The following is a 22,025-nucleotide window of genomic DNA, read 5'->3' on the forward strand; positions in this document are numbered from 1 at the left end:
TTATATCTTTAAAAATCATTGCCCATGCTATTCCATAAAGTGTATAAGCAGCTACTTTAGGACATAAAATACAGAGTTTAAAAATAAACAAATAAACATGGGAAGCAATAACAAAAGAATTGCAGAAGCATGCTGAGAAAACCCAAAAGGGAAGAGCTGTTCTACAGAACCACAGGTGAAACTTTGATGTTCTACCAATACAGAAGGGGAAAAGGAGGGATAAATGAAGCACTTCACTCTGGAAGTCAGTTTTAAAGTAATGAGATAACAACAGCTCCCACTAGCACTTTTCCATGGCAGCAAAGACTAAAATTGATAATGAACATCAAGGCTTCCACTTTTTAGCCATTTCATAACTCAGCCACAGGAATCTGCTTTTCTCCTTCAGCCAAGAGAGGGCCATGACTGACCTGGGCAGCACTTCCTCGCCTGGCATCTCCAAGAACCACTTGTTTATTACAGACAAAGAATAACATGGCTTCACAAGTTGTGCTAAGGTATCATTATTTTGTGGAATGGATGAAGCTTTGAGGACTTGGAGTTTGATTTGAATAGATCTGCTGAAGGAATTGATAGAATTTTGCACGTGTCATCTAACATTGAGATGTTGATGGTTTGGATTGTTCCATATGTCTTAGTGTCATGACCAAGAAAAACTCACAAGAAATCTGCTTGTGTGCTTCTGGTCTTGCTTCTGTGTGAAACTGTGGAGGCTGGCAACACTAAGACGTGATTCTTCAGGAGAACAATGCTCTGTGAGTGCTCAAGCCAGGAAAAGCAGAATATGCTAAGCCTACTGCACAGCCCCGGCTTCAGGAATACCCCTCTTTGAAGCCTCACGAGTATTTGCTTTCTGAAAAACGAATATGGAACAAAAGGGCAACAAAAAAAAGGAAAAAGCTGAACATTCTTATGGCAGTAGCTGATTTTCATAATCACACGTCCTCTGGACCACCTTGAGGATGCTGTGAGCCTCTGACAAGCACATTCCATCACACGGAGGAACCCAAGCTGCCTCGCACGGCAGGAGCCAGCAGACCTTCCTGAACCACTAATGAGCAAATAATTCACTTTCAACTACAAATAGACAGTCTTGTGTAAACTCACAGAATAACCCAACGTTGTACATGAGCCAAAAGTAATAAATGCTCTGTACCATGTCTTGACAATAAAGCTAATGTGCGTGGCTTTCTTTAATGCAGAGCGCCCAGTTTTGTTAGCTCAAGCATCCTTCAGCAGGATTTTGAAAGAGGTGAACTACACTCTATAAAAACCCTGGCACCACTTCCGTTAAGTGACATGGCAGCTTTTGTACTGCCTGAGGCCGCAGGAGTAATTTCCTTCTTTGCAAGGCCACACTCACTAACACAATGCAGACAGAGAAATCAATACTATCAGTGCAGAGCACGAACCCGTGCACTGCTTCTTGGGCCAAGTTCAACAGCAGTGACCTGAACCTCTGCAACCCAGGAAGAACGTATTTCAGACCCAGCAGACTGCTCACCTCATGAAGGCATGGATTCACAGCAAGAAAACATCAGGGCAGCTCATGATGGCCGGTGGGGGCAACAAGCAGAATGCTGATGCTGGGAGGGGCACAGAGGGGTTCAGCCTGGAAACATATCCAGCACAGCAGTTATTTCTTCCACTGAGACTGAAAAAAGAGGTGAAGCTGTGCCCAGATTTAAAACAAGAGCACACACAGTAAAGCATTAATTCTTTGCAGGGCAATGCTTTTCAGACAGTTTTCTACCAGAAGAGATGAGGATATTTGCAGAAGGTCAGATACCTTTGACATTATCAGACTCTGACTTCACCAGTTTTATTACAGGATTTGTGACTGCCTCACCTTGGCTGGTTTGGGTTTAAACCCAGACAGTTCTTAAGTCTGGAGACGCACCAACCAGGGTCCATTCAGCTCCCTAGACAGCTTTGAGAGCTGACAGCCACGTCCTGTTGGGCTGCCCGAGCCCAACCCTCACCCTGCCCCATGCCCCACAGCCCTTGCTGGGAGGAGAGGTGACAAATGGAGCCTGCATCAATGCACAGCTTGTGCTGCACTGCCTCTGATGGGGTCGTACCATCTGTAAGTGATATACCCAGCTATTTTGCTAGCTGGCCATTATTCTGTCAGGCGGTCTGCTGCCAGCTCCAGCCCTCCTAACCATATGCATGGCTGTAAACCCTGAGAACAGTCGTGTCTAAAGCATGCCAGCTGAGGAAGAATAGGAAAACAAATTATATTAAACAGATTAACTTCCCTTTAACATCCTCAGAAATATTTCTTTCCCATTAGCCACTGTAATCTCATTTTTCAGGGAATTTGGTCTCTTTATTGGTTATACATACCAGTGTGACTAGAATTTAAAGCTTTACACTTCCTCTTTCTGCTCCTGGACCTGTTGCAATTATAATTTTTGGTCTTTCAAGCTATGGAAACAGCTCTCAGAGCAGTCTTCAGCCTGCACCACTGATGCTCTCCAGGAGACAAAGATGGATGGTGCAGCCTGGTGCATTAGGGTGAGCAGACCATGGGTGGGCAGTGGCAATGCTCTGAGAGCCCTTACATCATTGTGAAAGAGAGCTCAAAGGTTGGGTGACGAAGCTGGACCAGCCCTGGGGTGGGACTGCAGAAGGATGAAGAACATCAGCTCCTACCTTGAATTCAGCTGCTCATGTGAAGGTGAGGTCCTGGGAGAGACCAACTTCAGGAGCACCTTTGGAGGATGAAGGAAGGTGCAGGAGGTGATGGTGCTGGAGCCATGAGTTGGAGCCCATGTTGGGGCCACGTGTCTGTCCCACTGCCACCTGGCTCGGCCACTGCAGGAGGAATGCTGGCAGCGTGGGAGGACAGGAGGTCCAGTCCCTCTGGGGACAGCAAGAGATCTGAGAGCTAAAAACTGAAATTGCTGCCCGTGCCCTCTGCAATTAAAGGCAACTTGAAAGAGTTTTCAGTTTGGTGATATCATTAATTTCCCCTCTTCCTCCTCCCTCCTGCTGCAGTTCAGAAGAGTCCTTTTCAACTGTTTATTGACTGTGTGATGAAAGACTGAGCTGATGAGAACCTAAGAAAAGGAAAGTTTGAAAAAGTTTTCATCCTTTTCATCAGTTCTTTAAACAATGTTCAGAAAAAAACATGAGAGGAAGACTGTTTGAGAGAAATATTGTAATTAAAGCTATGTGCCGTTGGCTTTGTCGTCCAAATGTGACTTGAATATTTGCAGCCCTGATGTAGTGTGAAGATTCAGTGCAGGCTTTTGTTACAAACAAGGCTGTTAGGAGATATATTTATACTTACCCAGTTATTTCTGGTATTCACTAAGGATCAAAAATTGCTTTGGTATGCTCTCTAAATAGGAAAGGCAGCATATCATCCACTTAAAAATAAACGTGCATACACAGCATGCATACAGGAGGACCCCCCCAATGCCATGGAGAAAGGGATTGTACAGCACACAAAGCACCTCTGGAATAAAACCTGAGCAGAGGGCACCCACACCTGTGCCCACTCCTGTCTCGCCCAAGCAGCATGTGCCTATCAGCAAATGCAGTATTATCTTCTGTATCTTATTCTGACCAAATTCCTGTCTTAAAACAACTACTGAAAATTTCCTCCCTGTGTTTCGTCTCCTGTGACTGCTGGCACAACCTTGTCCTGTGGTTGGAAGGCAGCTGACCCTGGGAAGCTTGGTGACTCACATGATGATCCCATGGATGACAAGAGTGATGGTGGGATGGGTTTCTACTGCAACCCATCAACTGGTGTAAAACGGCCTGATCTGGGTCTGCTCAGACATGCCAACAGAAAGAGCTTATGTAGCCTATGCTGAGTCTTAATAAGGAAGAAATGCTTAGAAACAGCTCTGGCCCATCAAGATCTCTGGGCCTCATCTACCCTCAGAAAGGATCAAAGACTTCAAACAACTGCATTTCTTTGGCATGGCTGGATCAAAGGCACTTTCAAAGTCCAGCCAGCGACAAGGAAGCGACAAGGACCAGTCCCTGATCAAAAGTGTGTGGGCAAATGCACTCTGCTTGCTGGTAACCTCATATCAGAGCCTCATCTAGTGACAGCCTTGTTGTCATGGCAAGAGACAAAAGTCTGGAGCTCGCCTTGGGAGAAGACCATCCCAACAACACCCTGCACAGCAGCCACGCGCCAGCACTCCCTAATTGGAGCCAGCACTCAATGGCTCTCAGCTTCTGAAAATTAAAATTAAAAATGGAAACTTTCATAGCTACAGACCACACTGCTCCACTGGTGTGGGGAAACCAAGGCAAAGTCCCCAGGGTGAGGCTGGGGTTGGCCCACGCCAACGTTGGCCATCTGGTCTGCCTTTGGGACATGCAGGGACAGTTCCTGTAAGTACTAATTTGTGTTGAATAAAGCTTTCCTAACACACCGCTTGCACCTGCTGGAGTCTGCTGGCCTATTAACACAGCACAGTGCTGGGGGTACCTGATGTTTGGCCACCCCCCAAAAAATGTGCATTATTCACAAGCAGTTAGCACAGGGGAAGAGCATGAACTACAAGAAGGTAAAAAGGTGATTGAGTGTTTGAGATCTGTGAGTCAGAACTAAATGGGGACATGGAAAGGACAGCATGTGAGAGGGAATATTGGTAAGGAAACCCAAAATCTGGGGTGACAGAGCAGAACGAGATAACACTGTAATCAAATTATAAAACAGTCCTAATTATTTAAGCAATCAAAAGCAATGACTCATCTTATCAGGCAGCCAAATAATACCATCACAGACACTTTCCTTGTTTATATTCTTGTCTTCTTAGACAAGAAGAAGAACATGGGGGATCCCATTCCCAGCCATCTGGCACTAGTGTGAAAGATGCAATAAGAGATATTGTACAGTTGTCTCCGTAACTCCCTTCTAGATGATAAATTCACACATTCTCATTAACTAGATTTGGGGGTTTTTGTTGTTGTTGTTTTTTCTGTTGGTTTTCTTTTTTTCCAGGCTTTATGACTACAGCCCTGGGAGATTTGTCCATTTATAATCCGAAACACAATCAGATTACTTCAGCTGCATTATTAAATCTGTGGTTCCCAGAAAACAATTTTTATTCAGAACTGAGAATTTTATAACTCGGAGTCACGTGTACTATCTGGCTGCTGTTCACACTTTCTCTTGAAGGTTGCCTTGAGGATCTGCCTCTGGTGTAACTCAAAGCTCACAGTGTAAACTCCCACCACAACTCATGGAGCAGCCATTGCTAATAGCACATTTTCACTGCTGCAGTGCACATGTAGCCCCAATCTGGTAGTTACACAGTCACCCCATGGTCAAATCAAAGCAGAAATTACTGACCTGCATTGCCATTGCTTTTGCCAATCACACCATTTGCAGACAGGAGGAAAAACCTGATGAAGTCTAAGCCTTGGCTGCATGGAATTGACCCATCAACATTTCCTGAGCCAGCAGGCTGCATCTGTACCCATTCAGTGCTTTACTTCTGAGAACCACGGCATCTCTGATTGCTACCAGGAACATAAAGTTGGATTTAGTACATCATAAATACAGTCTCAGATGCCTAAAATTAATGTGACTGAGTACTTGCTTACATAAAATGTGCAACAGCCTCACGACTTCAGAGCAAAATGATATATTGATAGTCTTACCTCCCTTGATGCTAGACCCAGTCTCTGCAAACAGTTCGCACTCAGGGATGCATTAGAAATGAAGTCTGGTCTTCGCTTCGCATGTTCCCCCTTTTTAGAACAGTGCTGGGAGCCCCGTGGGTGGCTCACCCTGCTCACATGCCCCTCAGACCCCGGTTGGGTGGGAAAGCTGCAGCCTTCACCATCAATACTTCCCCAGTAGTAACAGTGATGGTCTCAGCATCATTTTCCTGACAGTTCACTCCCAATGAATTGTTTTACCCCAGCCCCACACACCGAGGCAGGGCAGAGGAGCTTGCAGGTGTCCATGACTTACATGACTTAAGTGCTGCCTTCATTGCTTTTGCAGCAGCAAAGCTATGGGCAAAGCACATCCTCTGAATCCCAGGCCTCTGCTCTTTGCAGAGAACAACCTGTGGCTGTCCTGGCAGCAGAGTAGAACAGTGAGATCAGCCCCAGATCCTTAACATTTTGGGCACAATGCTTTCCTTGGAATAGCAGCTGCCTTACTCTTCTGCATTTGTCTCAGAAGCCTGAGAAGTGACGATGCGCTCCCTCCAGGTTTGTTTCTCCTTTCATACAAAGCTGCTCTGTGAATTGCCCTCAGTGCAAACAAGGCAGCTGTTGGGAGCCCAGAGAGTGCTGCACTCAGGGGAAGCAGTCTCCTAGCAATAAGAAAGTTATAAAAGCCCCCAAAATAGCTCCTCCTCCCATTTCTCCTCGGTGACTCATACTGTACAGTACTGTTTTGGGATGGGTCTGGTTTTTTCCCCAAACATTCTTACAGCAAAACAATCCCCAAAGCCATTGGCTGTGCTGCATGTCAAGATGAAATGAGGCAAGGAAAAGGGTGCGTGCAATGTCTTCGTTAGAGAACAACACACATCCCAGGTGTCCCACACAAGCTGAATGTGTTTCCAATTTTCTTGCTGACAGAAGAGAACAAGCTGTAAGCACTGCGATGATTTGCTGTTACTGTGCATTTGCACAGCCTGGGCAGGCTAACAATTGACTTTGCCTGCTAAGTAGTACGAACGTGGAGCGGGTACATTGCAAAACAGAAGGTAAATAGTTTTGAATGTTTCTCGTGTTTGGCAATCAGGAACGACTGTACTCAAGGCAATGGAGTTACACAGCTTTGAAATTGGCCTAGATGATAATTCTATTTTCTGAGCAGACTGTGGATTTAGCAGCAGTGCTGAGCTGCAGGTTTCTGTACCACTGTTCTTCTACCATCTCACACCCAAACGGCAGGAAAGGAATACTAACAAACAAATACTAACAACTAAAATAATCATTGAAGAAGCAAACAAAATGAATGGCCAAAGTTGCCTTCAGTCCCAGGAGAAGTAACCATTTCTCAAATCTGCCATACTTGTGTTCCCTGAATCACCCTCACCCACTAATTCCAATTTAAACACATATATCTAAAAGCAATTCCAGAGAAGAACGCTAATGAATTATGCAATGGACATATGTTCTCCCATCAAATCTTGGTGTTTACTTATCTGATGTCACGCAGAAGATTGAAGCACAGGACTGTGCGGGGAATGATCCCAACCCTGCAGCAGGATTCTGGGTCACATCGCTTCAGCTCTGTTCTGGCACAGGAGCACCTGGAAGAGCAGATGGCCAGACAATGTGGCTATCACTGGTGGTTTTAATTTTCCTGGATTAAGAAGCAAGTGCTATGCAAGGAGTTGGATCTGCTGAAGACACAGCAGTGGCCCTGGCACAGGAAATCCTCCCCGAGCCCTGATAACTAAGTTTTCTTGCACAATCTCTGGTAGGACCACAAATCTACAGGCAGCTCGTTCTGCAGTCATATTCCAGTTATTTCCATTTTTATTGCATATGTCTCCTTGTAAGAAACATACCCATCCTACCAAAAAAAAAAAAAAAAAAAAAAAAAAAAGCAAAAAAATCCCAAAAACATAAATCCCAGCTTCTGATGACACAAAGCACGGTGCGCTTTCTCCCAGTGAAACTATAAACAAGGGGAAAGCAAAAATATTTGCATGGCAACTCTTTGCAGCTGTGGCCTCTCTCCACCAGGACCCTGCATCCCTGAGCCCTGCTCTCTGCACAGCTCCCTGAGCACCCTCAGCACCACCTCCCCAGTCAGAACACGCTACCAGCCAGCACCATATTTGTTAGCCCTTGGCCATCCCCCGTGCTCTGCTCAGAGATGGGGCTGTAGGGAACTGCAGGCAGCATGGAGCCCTGAAACGCCATCTCTCATCAGCAGCTTTTGGGGCTAAACTTGGGGAAATTTCATCCACAGCAGTAAATAAAGGAAGAATTACTGTCCTGGAAAAAGAATGGCTAACGCGAATGTGCTGTGATTTAGGGCTGTAACGAGGCAGTAGTTCAAAAGAGCACTATTTCAAAAATGTGTGAAAGGAGGTAAATTTATTCCTAGCATAAGTCTATTGCCTTCAGAAGAAGCGCGTTAGGAGTGGATTTAGTCCAGTATGGGTAGACAACATGGCAGAGCAATTTCTTCCTGAAAACGTATAGGCAGATATGAAGATTACCACTGGAACTGCTAGATTTAGAATTCATAAATACATTTCTTGTTCCTCTAAAAGAAGGACATAGCAGGATTATGTAGAGGGAATTACACATCCATGTACTAAATTATAGCTAGGAACAGCTTCAACATGAAATTAACTGGTGGTAGTGAAGGCTTTGCCACTAGAAAACATCAATATTAAAGTAAATAAATAAATGAAAGACTTACTACTCAAGTTTTCATACCTATCAAATTTGGAGGAATAAGAAAACTACAGCAGAACAGTATGTATTATCAGGACAGTCAATGAGACATGAAACAAGGACGAACTCCATTTGCCTGGGCAAAAAGCCCAGTTTGGAAGTAATTGCTGTAGTGGTGTAGCAGCTGCAGATATAGCCAGATCAAATCCAAAGATCAAATGCTTATTTCATTTTGATAAAAGTCATTAAACTGCAAATCAACTTACTTTGGATGACAGTCAGGAAATAACTCTGTCTATACCATCTGCACATAACTGTCCCCATATAAATTAAAGCAATGACAGCAGCTTTCTTATGTGAAATCTCCAAACTTACATTTCATTAAAATATCAGCATTTATCATTTAGATTTTATTTAGCGGATAAAGCAGTGCATCACGTTCCAAGTCAGACATGGGATTTCTCAGCATTGGAGTCCACTGGGACAGCCTGCCCAGATTGGGACCAAGGAACCCAGCACAATGTGGAATGGCCCTTCCCTTTCCATACTCATGAAAGGAGCAGCACTGTGGGATTACATCGGGAATTAAGGGAGCATCAAGGAAGTTCTGGAAGTGTGGTGTTGGTCAGAGATAGTCAAAAGTTAAGCAAGAATAATAGCCTTACTATACCGGTTAAGACTTGCCTACCTGAGCAGCGTTTTATTCTCCTGCTTAGCTAATCAGAATTCAAGAGTATGGTTTTTCAAATAACACATCTCTGCATTTCCTCTAGATTCTGCCCCTTTGAGTTCTTTATCTCCAAAAAAAACATAGCTCTCAAGCTGCGATTATTATAACCCAACTCTCACTGACGTTTAACTTAATAGATTGTTCTAGATGTCCTCACCTGAGATTCTAATACCACAAACCTTCATCAAAACTTCAAGAGATCAAAGATCAGAACTTTATATTAAGAAATCAGTTGATTTTTTAAAGTTGGAATCAATTTGTCAACCTAACGCACCTCCTGCAAGAGGCAACCCACCATCACTTGCATCCTTCAGAGAATCTGTTACTGATTGGTGGACTGATAGCTAAAAAATCATTATTAAAATCACTAATGACAAGAATTACCAAGCTAACGTTAGCCACCCTAATGGAAAGATTGTGAACTGAAGGAAGGAATCCTCATTTCTGCAGTCTTCTGCTATCCCACACACATTGTTCTACCAAGTCTCCTTTTTACCTGCATTCATGATTTGACTGGAAATTTTAGCCATATAAGTGGGAATTGCCTTTTATCCTGAAGTTATTAAAATTCTTATGGTCTGGGAAAGATTTCTAAGGATAAAAAGAGAAGTTTAAAATTAGTTTTGAAATATACTCCCAAAAACTAATATGATAGCACGACTATTGGATTTTTAATAAAACCCCCTCTATTTGAATTATTATATTTATATTAATAGATTCTCTCTATGCTAATTCTCGAGATGTTCTCACTTCAAGCAAAACTTCCCAAATATTAACCAGGAAGAAAGGGAGTCATTCCACAATGTGCAGTTATCAAGAGACCAAAGCAAAGTTAGTCTACCAAAGGTGATGATATTAATAATGACACTCATGCTGCGGGAATTTAATTAGACTGAAAAAGAATTTGTAGCAAAGATGTCGCAATAACTCAAGACAAAATGAAAATCAGTCCAAAGGCATTCGGTCCTTAATTAGTTTGGGAGTAGCAGATTAAAGATAAACTTAGAGCAACCGGTGGAGTGACTGGCTATTAGGGGCCACTAGAACACACAATGTCAGGTTGCATTTTTCACTTCTCGAGTCTCTTAAGTGAGACTGAGTGCAAAGTATTTTTAAAAATGCAGGAGCTGACCTTTTTTCTTTCTTCAGAAGATCAAACAATTGTGCTTTTAATAAAACCAATGACAGCCACAAGCTTTGATTGTTGACAGCGATGATTTTTCTAAGCCTTATGAAATAATGAGCTGCACAACACCTTGGTTATATATGGAAAGCGGCAGCTTCACGTACAGACAACAGCCAATTTATATGTACTGCCTTTTGAAAACCAGGAGAGAGAAAAAAGGAAAGGTATTTCTTATCAACCACAAAAAGTTACTTTCTTGTTGTTGACTTGTTTTGCACAAAATACATGAAAGGAATAATGAAACAGAATGTTCATAAAACACACAAGAAGATTTTCAGGTTCCACCTATTGATCTGTATGTGTTCACATTTAGATAAGAGGAAAGAGAGATCTGTGCAAAACATCTTGCAGTCATGAGAAAATACATGCTAAAACCAGACAAGCCCTTAGCAGCACCCGTTCCCATATCCTTGACACACCAGGCTGCTCCCACCCCATGGACACCAACAGCCAACTCACAGCATGTCCAAGTGGTCATCCTTGGTCTTTCACCAATACTTACCTAAAACAAGAGGTAGCAAGCCAAACCAAACCAACCAAAAACCAAAAACAAGAGACACTAGCCTGCTTTCTGCCTGACCTGGTGAAGGGACCTTAGCCCTCCTTGCCAAGGGATGGCTGTAACAGCTAGTTTTCATTTCAACCACAATACATTTTCTTCTATTTTATTCCAGCTAGAGAAGTCAGCAGATTAAGGGAATCTAAAACCAGGAAGGGAAAACACACGTCAGAGAAAAGTTCAGCAACACACAGATTATAAACATCCTATTAGCAGCAGCAAAAGCCACTTTGAGAATGTCATTCAACTATATTCGCATTTTAAAGAATTTTTGTGTCAATCCATAGCTAAAACAACAACACTGTGAAGCCAAAACAAAGCAAAACCTCTCCCCATTCTGCATCCAGCGTGGTTAATTGGATGGACTGACTAATGGATTGCTTTTTGTTATAAATCTTGTGTAAACCATCTTGGTATCATTTTTCATCTAAAGAAATACCCAGCGGCAGCGCTAGATTACAACCTGCACACAGTAGGTTGCATCCCTGTGAAGTAACGCAGCACAATTAGCATCAAGACACTGTATTTTCAATAAAAGCAGACCTGTGCTTGCCTAATGCTACAAGTAAGGCCCTGATCAGTTCATCTTTGTCCTTACTCAAGGACAAAGACATTTTCCCTGACTTTAGGATAGCAGGAAATGCCATTCTCAGCATTTTGGTACGCGGTGCATATGGTGCTCCCCATGCCATTTCCCACTGCAGCCTTTCTGCCGCTCTCCTTGATGGCCTCAGGCTTTCAGTACAGGTGCTGCAGCAGCCTGCATCCTCACTGCTGATTTGTGCTGCCGTGATTCCCTCCCTCAGCTCTTCTCCTTGACCGTGGTCAAGCTGTTTTCTTCTAAGGTGGATTGTTCAGCCGAAGCATATTAAGCACCATTTGGAAACATGTTTAAAAAACAAACAAAAAACAACAACAAAAAAACCAGTGTTGGAGGTTCTTTTTACCATATTATGGAGTAAATTACCATACGTGCCCCAGCAGCTTTAAAGAGTTTTAAAGCAGTTTTGGAGTACAGTTCCCACAGCCAGCAAGGAGAAGGACTTTGCCTTGCCAGCAGACAGACCCAGTTTCTTCAGATCTCATAGTTTGTTGTGTCTTGGTTAGAATCACTATCAATCACAATCCCTACAGGTACAAGAGACTCCAGTGCACCAGCAGGATGCTCTCACCAGCTCAGGGCAGGAGAGGTCAGTTTGCACCACACCTCTGCATTGCCCTGATGGCTCCTCCACTATAGCTAAGGGAGACTTGGAGCCTTTTCCCCACCTCATTGTGTTTCACCACACTGCATCGCCCAGCCAGCACTGAGTGTATCTATAAAGCATGATCCACCCTAGTCTCGCCCTCTTAGCATCCAGATCCAACCTAGAACACTGTGTTTTGAGGTTTCTGCCTGTTAATGTCTTCCATAAAATTAATTACTGGTTATTTGAGGAAATTAATTGTCTTATTATATGGTTTCTAAACATGCAATTGGCATAATTTTTGGAATTATTTTCTGTACGCAGCACCAAGTTCCTTCGTGTCTTACACCTCCACTAATGCCATCATCTGCAGAGTATAAGCCAGGGCAGAATTTAACCTCATATATATAAGTATACATAAGCATACACTCATTCCTCCAGGGAACTGACCTGATCTGGAGCACTGGCTATTTATAACACATTCAGAAATGAATTGCTAGGCAAGAGAGTAGAAAAGCTGTTAAGAAAGGCTGTATTTGTTGACAAGACTAAAAAAAGTAATACAGCTGTGGATTCCCATACAAAGCCAGCCTCACCCTCTGCTATAATTTTTATTTGTTACTAAAATGCATCTTGTTCAAGAACAAGGTTACATTATTTTTTCCACTTGTGACCAACCACCCCCAGGCAGCCTGCTTTAACAGAACCTAGGTAACTAAATCATAGAATGGCCGGAGTCAAAAAGGACCACAACAATCATCTTGTTCCAACCCCCTGCTGTGTGCAGGGTCGCCAACCAGTAGCCTGGGCTGCCCAGAACCACATCCAGCCTGGCCTTGAATGCCTGCAGGGATGGGGCATCCACAGCCTCCTTGGGCAACCTGTTCTAGTGCATCACCACTCTCTAAATCCAGTGGTAGAAACAACTTGTACCACTGACAGAAGAGTGGTGCACCTGCTCTTACCTTCCGTTTGTGAGGAGAATCCCCATACAAGGAAAGCTGGGCTCAGTTCCCTCCTTAGCCTACGGGAATTGAGGGCACTGTTGAGTACCAGTTAATCCTCGAACCAAATGGCCTTATCTGCATTACATGCCAGCTGGGACCCATAGGGGAATCCTAAAGCTAAGTGGTTAGGTTAGCCCAAGACAGCTGAGATAATACCAGAGATTTTTCACAGCTCATTAGAGCTGTGAAACAGGAGGTGATGAGAAAATGCATCGCATCTGTGAGAGAAGACCCTGGAGAGCTTTGTCTTGGAGAGAATTCACTGTCTGACTTCAGAGCAGTGTCCATCATGGACAGCAAGGAATGGGAGCAGACATGGGGGGAAGTTGTTTGGCAATGCAGAAAGGCCCTGAGTCATTTCTTGGGTCTGGGCTTTAAAAAAGGTACAACAATTGGAGCTGGTTGGGCTTTGGGAGAGCTTTACAAGAGAAGGCAGTGGTAATAGAGCTCAGTTTAGATTGCCTTGTCTTTACTGGGTACTGAGTCTTTCCCAAGGACAAACATCTGCATTTGGCCTGCAGCAGCTGGCGCTGTGCAAGCACATGTGGGGCTCTGTGCTGTTCTGGGACTCCTGCAGGCAGAGGGGAAGAGAAGTTGTACCAGAAGGAACTGAAGTTCTTTGTTGTCTCCCTGTTCTTCTAGGTAGCTCTAAGCATTAGACCCTTTTTCATTCTCATTTCTAACTTTTATCAGCAGAGAAAACTGCTGAAGAATGACATGAGATAGATTACTCGAGCCAGCAAAGCAAGACTCAAAGCAATGGCTTTGTATGATGAAATATTGATAGAAAACACTGTGACACAAGAAGGTGCTCAAAGCTCACGTAGTCCTTTATATACAAATGTTTTTTGCTTGTCTGTACCCTAGCAGTAATTATGTCACTTTTCTACCTTAGATATTAAAACAATTGACTTTTCCAGAAAGGAATGTATATCCTGTGAGAAATTATAAAATAAATTATTTTTTTTTTTCACTTTGCAGTATTTTTTTTTGTATTTTTCCCCATGTCATTTTCAGCAGTACATTATGAAACAAGGGGTATGAAAAAATGGCTGATTATGCTGAAGACGTTGTAACTCTTCAGTCTCCTGTTCTTTCTCCTGTAGCAAAAAGGAAAAGGAAATAAAATAAATTGGAAAAAGAATTATTATTATTATTTTATTTTTTTCCACCAGAAATACCCCAAAACCACGATCAATGTTTTTCCTTTGGAAAACCTGGAGAAATCAAAACGTGTTCATGAAACATTCATTAGAACAATATGCTGACAAAACAGTTTTTCAATCAGAACTTTTCACCAGGTCTACTTACACGTATGTGGTGTGCATCCCTTCAAAAACGTGTTCCTGGCATACCAGAAGGCCAGCGGGTTTTGTCTCACTTAGCTTTTCTTCCCAGAATAAACCCTATGTATCCCAGGAGGTCTTTCTTTGCAGACAACTTACTGGCTGCGCATTCTGCTTCTCTTTGCTCTGCTGAACTGACCCACGTACCCTGACTGTGAGGTCTCACTGGAGTCCCAGCCCGCAGCCATCCAGCCAGCAGAGCCATCCAGGCCATAGATCACCATGCACAGCCACACTGCTGCAGCTCCCAACTCCACCCTCAGTGACCACAAGAAGTACCTTCGTCACCCAGCATCCCACTCATACCCAGCCAGGTGCCCCCAGCAAGGCTCCCATCCACTGCTGCTGCAGAAGACTGGCATTTCCACATCCCTCTGTGATGCAGATGCTTTGCTCCACCACTCAGCATCTCCTGGTTTGATACATTTTCACACAATCACAAGCGGATCATTAGTAAAACTTGCTGTAACCAAATAATGATCATGGTGAAGGAAATCAGCTGAATCCCAGGAGCCAAACTAAGTATTTGGTATCTAATTAATGACACAATGTATTTGTTGATGCCCTAGTCAAACTATGCGGAGTTCTAATTAACTGCTAAAGAGCTGACACTGCCAAGGGCACACTAAACTTTTGTTCAGTCAACTTTGACACAGAAGTGCTACCTAAATTGTCTCTGGCATGTTGTGCAGACTTCAGTGGCACAGATCAAGAGGACCCAGATCACAGAAAGCTGCTAAGATGAACCTGGCAAAAGCATGCGAGTGAAATACCATGGCTTGAAGTCATGCCACCTTGCTGGGACAACGTCCAATCTCTCATGTCAAGCTACATAAACCAGGGTAATGAGTGAAGAGCACCTCGATGGCCCAGGAAGGGGCACTCATTAGTCAGCACGTCGCATGCTGTCAGCTGGGTCAGGGGCATGCTGATTTCTGGCCAAGAAGGACACTTGTGCCTCCACATGAGTGCCTTTTGGATGAGTGGCAAAACACAAAGGGCAGCTAAAATAATTACTGAGCCTGTTGTGGAGGTTCTCACACATGCATTTCCACGGTGTGAATACAGCTCAGAGGCTCTGTAGCCCTTCTGGTCTGTTTAGGAACAAATGAAACTTCATACCATCCTCTGGCCTGTTTCAAGAGAACAAAATTGAAGCTGTGCATGCGTTGCAACCATACCATGCAGCTCACAGTCAGGAGGTGACCATAGCAGAAGACATCTTCTTCCCATACAGAACACACTCACTTCTTTCAGTGAGCTCCCTCCATCTCAATAGCGACTTTTATTGACAGATACAAAGCAAGACTAATGTACTATAGATAACCCTGGCACAAAGGATTATTAGACAAAGCATTTTTATTTCGTGGGCATTGATTTATTTGTCACAACCACAGTTCAAATGAATCTGGTAGTTTAGACAAATGAACCTGAATGCTAAACATTCATCCTGGTTACTCGTAATAAACGGGTCGCTCTGTTTATTCCTAATAGTAGCCTAAATGCTCTTACAGGTGCATTGGCATGTGCCTGCATCTACCTATAGCCTTAGTCCAGATGGAATTATGAAAACAGGAGTGAAATTTGTGCTCCTGCGTTGGGGGAAATCCAGAAGGAAATTTCACTGGTTAGGATATGATGATGTGCCTTTTCTGGCTATCCAATGGCAAACAGCCAGCACCCATCTTTGTCTTTAAAAGCTCCCCCTAGCTCTCCTGGTGAGTTATCAGTCACCTATAAAGAATTGCCACTGGCTTCTCCCCCTTCATCACTAACACTCCAATTGCTTTCCTAAGACAACAGGAAGGGACAAAACACTCCTTAACATTTCCATTGGTGAGCTGTTCCACCTGCCGCTTCAGCCTGGAAAACTATAAAACAAAACTGCATTTTCAAGAACTTTTAGTGGAAAAGAGTTGGTTGTTTTTTTGTTTAACTGTGTTTTTCCTTCACGACAAGCCCCAACAGCAGGGCGCTTCCCCTCCTCCCCCCTCTGTTAAACATGAGGCTCTCAAGCACCATCTTTGATACCCCGGGGAATATATTATTTTTGGAAAGCCAATTCGTCCCCATCCTTATTGCAGGTCTGAAGCTATGAGGTTTTTTCACTTCCTCCACCTCCTTTTATTTTCTTCTCCTCCCCCCCCCCCCCCCCCAATGCTAGAAATAGATTAAACTGGCACTTCAGGATGCTGAACTGCACCTTCAGCTGAGCTCTGTGGTTTGTGGAGATTTATCAAAAATGACAAGATTCAACATCTAGGAGATGTCTTGTAGTGCCCAGGAGCTCAAGGAACAGCAACCACAGAAATAAGAAAAGTGCTCAAAAAAAAGAAAAAAAGAAAAAAAAAAAAAGAAAAAAAAAAAGAAAGGAACTGTGCAGACCTTCAAAATAAAAGGTCTGATACGAATAGGAAGATGCTGTGCTGATCTGCACTGCCCATCAGCAAGAAAGAAAGTGTCACTGCTGCCTTCTCAGAGTCAAAAGCAGGAAAGCTGCCCTTTGTTTCAGCTCCATGGGCTGTTTAAATGTCACAGCCACCTGTCTGAGCCATGCAGATGTACAGGTTCTCTCCCATTCCATTTGCAAAAAGCACAGCATACCTGATCAGTGGGGGCTGTGTATTCACTATCGCTTCTTCTAAGCTAAGCTATCAGTAAAAAGAACAAAGCACATAGAATGCATTCTATGCATTCACATTTCCACACATATGTGTGTAAAAGCAAATGATATATCTGAAAATCTAAGGAAACTATTGAGCTATCTGGAGAGTAAATACTTATGAACCACAAAATCCTCTCTTCTCTCCTTAATCAGCTTTTGCCTGGATAACCCATGCTGTCAAAAGTAATTGTTACGATAGAGAAGCCCCTATGCACAGACTGCACTAAAATTAACACAATGCAGGTGGAACGAGCACTGCCAAGGATGAGTTTCCCATCTGGAAAGCAGAGGAACCCTTTCCCTGCTCCAAAACAGAACCAAGCTCCTCCTGCACTCCATGGCTACAAAATTCCTCTTCATGCAGCAACAAAGCACTGAGATGGCCCGAGGTTTTCGGGGGAGCATTCAGTGAGGGTCCTGCAGGGACCAGATGCCTTTCCCCCCCCCACAATGAAAGTTCAGAGCCATATCATATACCTCACAGCCTAAGTGGGAACACCAATATGTGGTGCCCTTAATTTCCTGTGTAACTTCCATCTGGTAGCATCAGTCTCTCACAGGTACATGGCAGGTATCTGCACTATATCTCCTAGCCCTGCTGCCCATGCTCTCACCTCAGACAGACCATGCTTTCAGCACACTGAGGATCCTCAGGTGCTCATCAGCAGCCCAGGCAACATGGTTCCTTGTTTGCATCTATCTTCTATTGAGGGGGTATTCATTCCAAGGATCTATGCAGTAACAAAGAGATAACATTAGGAAAATATATATATATCAATCTCATCTCTATAACACATAAGCACAAGCACCTCAAGGCTACCCCAATATTTCATTAGCTGTTTCACAGGCATAAACTGAGATGAAGTAGCTACAACGGTAGACAAGGGCAGAGAGTACAACAACAAGATATTTAACAAAAGAAATATGTGTGCATTAATGACTGTTCCAAAGAAGTGAGAGAAATTCATCACAAAACAGCAACCTTGCACATTAAAAAGCAGTGAGAAGGCAGTGAGTTCCCTGCAAGAGAAGCCCTGCCCTCAGGTTGGCTTCTGTGGATCTCCTAACTCCCTCTCTGAAGCAAATTCCCCCAGGAGGAAGAAATGCACTGACCATCCTCCCATCCCTCCCATGCACCAAAACCTTCTCCTTCACAGATGTCAAAATAGCTGAAGGAGCTATCAGCTATGAACTGAAGGAGTGAGGCTAACCTAGAGGAAAGTGATATGGAAATAACTCCTGTAAGACGTTCTGGAAAGCTTAATCCAATCTTCTCTTGTGAACTAGATATTATTCCCCTATTACTTGCCTTTAGTGGTGATAAACTGCAGACAAAAGAGAAAAGGGATTCACACACCTCACATTTAACCACTCACAGTAAATACACCTCTCTCTTTTGCTTATCTCACAGCCTGGTATGGATTTCCTTTTAGTAACCTTCTGAATTACAATCAAATTATACTTTGAGGGCCATTGAATTGCATGACTTGCAATACCTTAATGGGTTCTGTTCCGGCTCCTCGGGAAGGACTTGTAATCCTGTCTTCTCCTATATTTCAGTGAGACTTAAGGATATGCTTCACTGCTATGCAGAATAGCATCTTCCCTAAATTCACCAGTGAGTTCTATGCAAACAGTGCATGGGCGAGCGAACAGCCTCCTAGGAGAAAAAATTTAATAGCATATGCATCTTCTTCTGCCTTACTGTACAGGGTTTGAATGATACAATAATTCAAAACAAATCCTTCGGACTCATTTGTTCCATTTGATTTAATGGTGCGCAGCGTATGTGCCAGGTGGCTGCTGCTCTGCAAACTATTTGAAAATAAATGAAAGTATTAATGCTTAGAAATGGTGCAGCACGCCACATTCCCCTGGATGCTGCTGGCAGTGCATTTCTTAGGCATGCTATCATCCTAGAATAAAGAAATGGATGCTTTGTTAGTTATAGGCTACTCTGCAAAGAAAAGATAGTATCTGGTACACAGCTTGCTTTGCTGCAGCAAAATACACTTTTTAATTTGACAATTGTTAAGGTAATGGAAATGAGAGAGATGGAGGATGAAAGGTCCCCAAGTCCTGAAGAGACATCGTTCCAGGATTGAGCGCTGAGATTCTGAAGGTCAGGATGATGTCTATGGCAAATGTGCTGAGTCTTCAGTGTGCAGTGCAGCTATAGGGCACACAGCTGTGCTCCTGCCTGCTCCCCTGTACGGACACAACACAAAAAGCACACAGTGGGCCTGGAATCAGCAGAGGGGTGGGGGCACTTCCAAAGCAAATCCCATTCACTCCCCACAAAGCGGCATGCACGTTCTACTGCAATATTCCTCATCCATGCCATGGAGGCAATCCAGAGAAGGACCAGCCTTATGATTTTTGGTTGTACTTAAGGCAGTAGGATTTCTGCTGCCCAAATACTGCACTAGTTGTTGTTTTTGCTTCTTCCCCCCCCCCCAAATTAACATTTCTTATAGCCAAGTAAACTGCCAAAGTGGTATCATAGCTTAAAACAGAAATGCTGCACTCATATGAGTAGAAAATGGGCAATTATTAATATATGCATCATGAATATTCAAATGTGTCTGCAAAAGAGACTTCAGCTGTGTCCTTCTCCTTTGTGTGCTTTCCACAAACACTGTAAAAGGGAACTTTCCTGGCAGCAGCATTCCTCAGAACAGAAAGTTTCTAAGAAGCTCAAAGTTACAGTAAATGTGGATGAAACACGCACTTTGAATTGGAACGTCTTTGCAAGAGGAGCTGATTCTGGGAGCCTCCAATCAGGCAGCAGAAACTTCTCATATGACCCGCTCACAAATAAAGCTGCTGAAAAAAAAGGGCTTATTTTGATAAATTATTCAGCAAAGATCTTTGAAAGGGCAAATATAAATGTGAGAAAAAAAAGACAAACTTTGTCTGTAAATTATTCACTCAGTGTTGCGAGGGAAGAAACATGACAGCAAGCTAAGCCTGAAGGAGCAGCTACCTGCAAGCCAAGCCAACCTCCTGTATGCAACCAGCAAACCAGTGACTTGCATGTTCTGACTTCCCTGCAAGCTCTAAACCCTGTGCCCAGCGCAAGAATTGTCCTTATTAATTTCTAATAGCCTAATTTTGCATCTGGTGGGTTTGATGCACAACAGCAGCCTCAGTTCCTGCCTTCAACCAAAGCAGCAGCAATTCTCACCCTTAAAGCAGCAGGGCTCGTGCCTTCTTTTCTACCTCCAGGCACTGGGATTTGAGTCTATGATAAGACATCTCCAAACTCTAACAGTAACCAATGTTACCAGATGTCTTCCTTTTTCCCTTAGTGGGAACATGGCATAGAAAGTCTACGGATACAATAAATAAACGAGTCAGGAATAGCTGGTCTGAAGGAAGAGCCTCAAATATCCAGGTCTCTCCATGATTTCATTTAACTTGTAGAGTTTTCTGTTTGTCTTACAAAACACCCTGACAAGGATAATTAAAATAGAAATGTACGTGGCTATTCTAAATACTCTGTCAAGCATAGAGGCTAACATCTATTTTTCTCAGGTTCTGTTTGCCAAGGGAGATACAACTGCATTAGAAGCAGTACGTAGGTGGTTCATTTTTCCCTCTTCACATGCCCCTTAACAGCAGTTTGAAATAATGTTCAGCAAACAATACAAAAAAATAATTAAAGAAATTAATTAAACAACCTTGGAAGAAAAATAAGATGTCTTTTCAAAAGTATTTGGATGATTCAGTTCTACGTAGCTGTGCACTGCAACTCTAGGAGCTAAAAAAGCAGAATTATGCTGCATGTCTTTATGACTATGAAATATCACATTTTGAACATCTGTGCAGGTCCTACAGTCTGAAAGTGTCCTCCCAAAGACCTGCTCTGAATACAGAGCAGCATCTCATTTCAGACATCACCCCAGTGTTCATCACATCCAGAAAGCCCCAGTGCAGCTCAGCACCACTCTGTTCTCCAAATCCATTTCCACGCATCAAAAATCAATGCAATCAATAGACTGCTTAATATCCACATAGCTAAAGTCTTAAAAAAGAAAGAGTTATGAAAACATGCATTTAAAGAGTGGCCTATGGAAGACCCTCACATCAGCTTCAGATTGCTGCAAAACTCCCAGCTAATGTTGGAACACAGCCCTCAGGTAATTCTTAATTTCATGTTCATATTATCAGTTCCTCCAGGTAATAACAAAGGAGAGACCGCAGAGATGGTGTCATCCTCTATTCTCATGTTGTACCATTATTCACAAATAATCTGCTCAGTGCTGAGAAGCCACAAGGAAGGGATTAAACGTGACACACGCAAGCAGCTTGCTGAATACACAGCTCATTTTTCTCAGTGGATGCTGCTTCTAGATAAGCAATGACTTGAGCGTCTACCTGCATTTCCACCTATCTGGCTTAAGGGCCTTTAACCCTTTTCAGCATAATTGAAAAAGAAAATGAAGATTGCCAGCATTGGGCTGGGTGAGGCCAGCACTCAGGGATGGAGCTGAACGCAGATCTGGGTTCTCCTCTCCCAGCCCTGCTGCAGCACAGCTCTGGGAAGGCCTTTATTGAAAGCAATGTACACTTAAAAATCCAAGCATTTACTTCCCATCTACTTTGGGTCAGTGGGTGTGCATCAGTAAGGATGGCTTGCAGGCCAACATGGACTCTCACTGCAGAATGAGTGGCACATTTCTACACAGGCTGTGAAATAAAAAGTGACTGAAGCAACAGCATGTTTTAATTACTTCCTTTATAAACTATCAAATTAAACTTTAAGAAGCTGGAGACATCTCTTATTAGACTGTGACTGAACTCAGAGATGTAATTTGTAATGAAACTTCCCACACCAGAAAGAATTTTTGTGATTTTAATTATATTCATTGGCCTACCACGTGTAATATCTTCCCAAAACTGCTTGTTCCCACTTTATTGCAACGGACTTCAATTGTGTTTGAACCAGATAGAGCTCACCCTCTGCTGCCAGCCCCCATTTCTGTGG

The 22,025-nt window shown here is 43.3% G+C and overlaps 1 long non-coding RNA gene across 1 annotated transcript; it reads right to left on the reverse strand.

Moving 5' to 3' along the window:
- Window positions 1–619: 619 nt before the first annotated feature.
- Window positions 620–18,754, reverse strand: LOC107319736. Its single transcript, XR_001557912.2, has 5 exons — window positions 18,532–18,754; window positions 17,650–17,766; window positions 5,327–7,253; window positions 2,659–3,065; window positions 620–1,612 (listed from the first exon to the last, which is right to left on the reverse strand). It is a non-coding gene; the product is annotated as an uncharacterized LOC107319736 (long non-coding RNA).
- Between the last annotated feature and the right edge of the window lie 3,271 nt (window positions 18,755–22,025).

Source organism: Coturnix japonica, chromosome 12 (assembly GCF_001577835.2).
Source record: "Coturnix japonica isolate 7356 chromosome 12, Coturnix japonica 2.1, whole genome shotgun sequence".
Taxonomy (NCBI): domain Eukaryota; kingdom Metazoa; phylum Chordata; class Aves; order Galliformes; family Phasianidae; genus Coturnix; species Coturnix japonica.